The sequence below is a fragment of the Aptenodytes forsteri genome, unplaced genomic scaffold (genome assembly GCF_000699145.1).
Source record: "Aptenodytes forsteri isolate BGI_AS27 unplaced genomic scaffold, ASM69914v1 Scaffold284, whole genome shotgun sequence".
NCBI lineage: Eukaryota > Metazoa > Chordata > Aves > Sphenisciformes > Spheniscidae > Aptenodytes > Aptenodytes forsteri.
Window position 1 is genome coordinate 4,673,513 of NW_008794445.1, and position 5,542 is coordinate 4,679,054.

Sequence of the window (5,542 nt, forward strand, 5' to 3'; positions counted from 1 at the left end):
AGGGGAAGGGAAGGGAGGGGAGGGGAGGGGAGGGGAGCTTATGTTGCCTCTCCTGCCCCTTTCACCAGGGAAGCATGGTTCTCAAAATTTGAATAAAGGAGCCACTGTTGAGAAGACCTTCTTAGGATTTGGCTAACAGGCTAACGTACACATAGAAACAAGCTTATCCCTCTACCAGTGTAGCAGGGCCCTCTCACAGAGACATTCCCTATGATACAGAGACCTGAAATCACTTCTCCATTCCCAGTTTTGTGTGAGATGCATCTGTTCTATACCAGCCATTCCCTGTAGCTGTGAAGGCTGTGAAGAGCGGATGGATGCCTGCCTATGAGAAGAGAAGAGTGGAAATTAAAAGGAAGGGGACCAGTTGATTACAACAAATAGTAGGATTGAAAGTAGAGCTGCCAAGCATTTATCCTCTCCATCCATTCCATTTACCCTATCCCCTAATGTCCTCATCCTCTGCCACAGCTACAACTTACTCTCCTTCCACTCTTACCACTTCTCCATTCTCTCATCTTTCTCCTCTTCCAGCAGTCTTCTGCGTGCCTTCATTCCTCAGCTGTGCTCAGATTGTAAGAATCTGCAAGTGCTATTACCAGTTCATGTTTGGGGGCTGCATGTCTTGTAAGCCCTGAATCAAGTGTTACCAAAGCTTGTTTTCCTTTGATCCCAACCAGTTCCATTGTCCAGGCGACAGGATTCATTATTTCAAGTATTTATCAAAATTTTTCATTTTGTTTTGACAACAGCTTGAAACATATCTGCTCTACAACTGTACAGTCCATTGCTTGTGACTGAAATATCATGAGCAGGTGGGAAAGGGTGTTCTGAGCTGTTCAACAATCATTTGCTTATGCAGCTGGGTTGCTGTGGACTGGATTTATCTCCTCCATGGCTATGGGTGTGTTATTCAGATTCTTAGTTTCCATTTATCAGAAATGGCACTGGACAGAGTTAAAGCTGGAAATATATCATGTTATTTCTACCCTACTGTCCTGCAAAAGTGTCCTAAGATTTTATTTACAAAAATAACCACTGAGGCCTGATTTGAAGCTGTGGCAAGAATACAGTTGCCACAGAACAGGTATAGCAGCTGTTTTATTCAATATAACCAATCTAAAATATATACATAATAATTATGTTTTCTGTAATTTGTAATAGCATATGATATTAAAATAAAAATGGAATTATTAATAGTGAGCCTTTATGAAAGTACTTAAAAATCTTAGCCTTGGACTCCAAGACATGACTGCACTAGCTACTCTATCATGGTGGGTTAGCCATGGCCAGCAGCCAGCTGCCCACCCAGCTGCTCTCTCACTTCCCCCTCCGCAACATGACAGGGGGAGAGAATTGGTTGGAAAAGCTCATGGGTCAACATAAAGATGGAGATTGCTTTCCAGTTACTGTCACAGGCAAAATAGACTTGAATTTGGAAAAATTAATTTAATTTCTTGCCAATTAAAATAGATTTGCATTGTGAGAAACAAAAACAAAAATTAAAACACCACCTCCCCCTCCCCTTTTTCCCAGCCTCAACTTCACTCCTTCACTCCCGACTCCTCTAACCCCCACCCAGTGGTGCAGGGGGGATGGGGGATTACAGTCAGTACACAATAGTTCCTCTCTGCTGCTCCTTCCTCCTCACACTTTTCCCCTGCTCCTGTGTAGGTCCTTCCATGGGCTGCAGTCCTTCAGGATAAACCTGCTCCAGCATCGGTCCTCCACAGACTACAGTTCCTTCAGAAAATAGCCACCTGCTCAGTGTGGGGTCCTTTGTGGGCTGCAGTGTGGATACCTACTCCACCATGGTCTCTCCCATAGACTTCCAGGGAATATCTGCTCCACCGTGGTCATCTCCATAGGCTGCAGGAAATACCTGCTCCGCCATGGTCTCCATGGGCTGCAGGGGAATCTCTGCTCCAGCGCCTGGACCACCTCCTCCCCCTCCTTCTGTAGACATATGTTTGGGCCCCCCCACCTGCAACGAGCATGCGTGCTTATTTACGTGGCAAGCAAGGCTAATTTGAACATAACTAACCAATGAGCATGAACTTAGGTGGGTTTTTGCTAATCATGTAACAATATAAATACGCTGTAGTTCTTTTGTGTGGTGTGGTGTGCTAGCTTTGTGGAATTACCACCTAGCCCCCATCTTTGCGCAAACACGAGCTAAATAAATATCTCGGCTCTGCGTGTATGATTGGCTTATTGCACACCGGGTACCAGACCCCGCTTGTGGGACAACACTTATTCTCTGCCCTTGGTGTTCACAGGGTTGTTTCTCACACTTTTTTCCCTCACTCCTACTGCCGTACCGTGTTTTACCCTTTCATAAGTATGTTTTCCCAGAGCTGCCACCAGGTTGGCTGATGGGCTCAGCTGTGTCCTGCAGCGAGTCTGCTGCGAAGCCAGCTGGAACCAGCTGTGTCCGGCACAGGGCAGTCCCTGACCTCTTCTCAGAGGCCACCCCTGCAGGCCCCTGCTACCAAAAACTTGCCACTTACATGCAATACATTCCTCCCCTTGCCTTTGTGAAACACATTTTTGTCATTAAAATATAGATTAATCACACATCCTCCACAAACTTCACTTACATCAACAAAAAATTCCCCGTATCAAAATCAAAGTAACACCATCATGACTCTGACAAGGGTGAACAATATACACACACACACTAAAACTCCACCAGTTGTCCCTTTACCACAACAAAAATTCCCAATACTAGTGTCAAAGCTCCCCAAAATTATTCACTCCCTGGCAATGTCCAGTCCAAGTTTTGTGCATTACCTCTCCCAATTACTGTCATTATCTCAAATTCCTTGAGCCCCATGTTGGACACCAAAAAGGACTGTGGTGGCTTAGCCTTGTCTAGCAGCCAGACGCCCTCCCCGGCACTCCCTCACTCCCCCTCTTCAATTCACTCCCCCCTTCAACAGGACAGGTGGAAAAAATAGGATGGACAAGCTTAGGATAGTCGAGATAAAGACACTGAAATAACTTACCAGTTACTGCCACTGGCAAAACAGACTCTACTTGCAGAACATTAGTTTAATTTATTGCCAATTAAAATAGATTTGGGTAGTGAGAAATAAAAACAAAAATGAAAACATCATCTTTGCCCCCTCCCTTATCTCAAAACAAAAAGAGCCCAAACTTCCTATTGTGTAATAAACCATCTTTTCCTTTATTCTTTGCTTTTTGATAAAAATGCTGAAACATTAGTTCCTTTTACCACAAGTTGCTACTGTTTCTTGTTTTGTTTGTGTTATTCTGCTACAGTCTTACAAGTTGACATTTTAATGTTTTCTTGATGTAGCTCACTGTATAAGTCAAATTATTAATTATTAACAAAAGCATCATTTCAAATGTACCTCATTTGTTTCAGAAGGAAGTGAACAACTTAAAAAAATTCAAAAGAAAACATTATCTCATCATACTCGGTTTCTTCATTAGGATGGGGTAGGGACAAGTTTTTAAGGAAGTTCTTTCTGTGGCAAAAATACCCCTCTTGGAGCAGGAGGAAGAGAAACAGATCATGCAGAAAATCCACAGATACATGGAAGAAGTTATGCTGTCACTCAACAGCATGTTCTAAATGCTTATAACGTCTTTGAGCAAATTCAGTCTTTAGTTTGCATTTTCACATTAGCCCAACTTTCAGATACCACTAACTCTTTAGAATTTAATCTGAAAGAAAAACATGTTTTATATTAAGTTGTATTATATTAATAATAACTGCTTAATGAAACATCAAAACTACTAAAAATATATTTAATTGAAAATTCAGACTTTTTAAATTTATAAATGCTCATTGTGTGACCTCAGTTTATCCCAGTCTCGTGTCCGTAAAGAAAAAACTGAGAGATCTCTAGAACTCAACGTACTAACCAGAGTTAAATAGTCCACCCTCATGAAGCTAATGCTGAGTTTCCTGAAATAAGAGGAATGCATCATTTCTAGTGTATCTGACAGTAACACTGTCAGCTACCAAAATACAACTTTTTGTGTGATGAATGACAGAGAAGTAAATATTTCACAACACTTAAATAACACACTTTCTACACAGTATTTGATTAACAACAGATCTGGCCAACAACAGAAATAATTGTCAGAAATATCACTTGAATATTTGATACATTTTGAAAGAACATATCCATTAAAACCTGCTTAACTTATGAAATTTAACCAAGTATCTTTTCTTTCTGTACAACCTCCTCTCCACAATCACTCTTCCATTCCTGTCCTCAAAACTTGACCCACAAAAATGTGTTTTGGAATTGCATTGGAATCTGGTCAGGAGTCTGTCAAGGGACAAAGCTCTAAACAAAAGACATGAAACCCTCAGGTGAATAGTCAACTCCTTTCAAATTACTGAGGTTTTTAGGTGCATTTCTCTCCAGTCTCGCGTGTAGTTCTGCCTTTTGTACTAGTCTCATGCTAATGTCCATCCCATGTACTCCTGAGATGTGTCCACAGGCCATGTGCTGTTTCTGTCTCACCTGTTCCAGCTGCTCCAGGCTCTGGTATGTCTTTTGCTTCACCCTTTCCCAGCCTGTCTGTGGCTTTCACTTCTCCCTGAGGCTTGAAACCGTTCAGGGCTTCTCTAATCAGCTGAGAAAAGAGCAGGTTCACTCACATTTTTGGTCACCCAACAGTGAAACCAATGAGGAACTACATAGCTACCAACTGGCAAACCTGTAAGCTACAGCATTGGAGCAACAGCAGAAAACCAAAATTGTTTTGTATATCCATCATAACTGTGAGGACTGGCATTATTAGACAATGCTCCTCAAAAGGAGTCGATGCTTTTTATCCAGGAAAGCCACCTACCTGTTACAAAGGGGTAAAAGGTTTGCCTTGTTTCCAGTTTTGCTTGGATGAGTAATTTTCTTCTGCTTTGCAGTTATTTCTCTTTTTAGTGGCCTTGCTCCCTCTACTTTTAAAGTGGCTTCTTCCAGTTACTCAAAAGCAATGTCCCATTTGCTAGAGGGGTTGTGGTTTTCCACTACACCATTCTGCTTCTTGCTAGGGATTAGCACCATGGTTTTACTTACTAGTTACTTGTTAGTTCACCAGTAGAGTGGTAAGAGTGGCTCTCTAGAATAGGAAACTGAACATTTTTAGGGTTTTATTTCCCACTCAGGATGATCCCTTCATGATGGCTCCTCTCCGGCCATGCACACTCTTCAACTCCCTCAGGCACCTTTGGAGAAACCTACTTCCACCAACATATGATGTGTATGGAAGTAAAACAAAGTATGTCTGCCCGTTAGCTGAACCGTAACCATGGTGAAGCTCGTGAAGGGTTGCTGCGCAGCCTGCCTGAATTCCCGGTCTCTGCTTTTAGTGAGTAACATTTTTTCATATTTTTTTCCAGAGCCGTGGAACAGCTGGTGGCCCTGAAACCGTGTAAGGCAGAGCTGGGAGTGCCGCCTGGGCTTGGCGCCTCCGGCCAAAAGGCAGAGGGGAGGGCGGCCTGGGCTCCCCCGCGGCTGACAGCCAGGCCACGAAGCGCGGGGCGTCCCAAGTCCCCTCG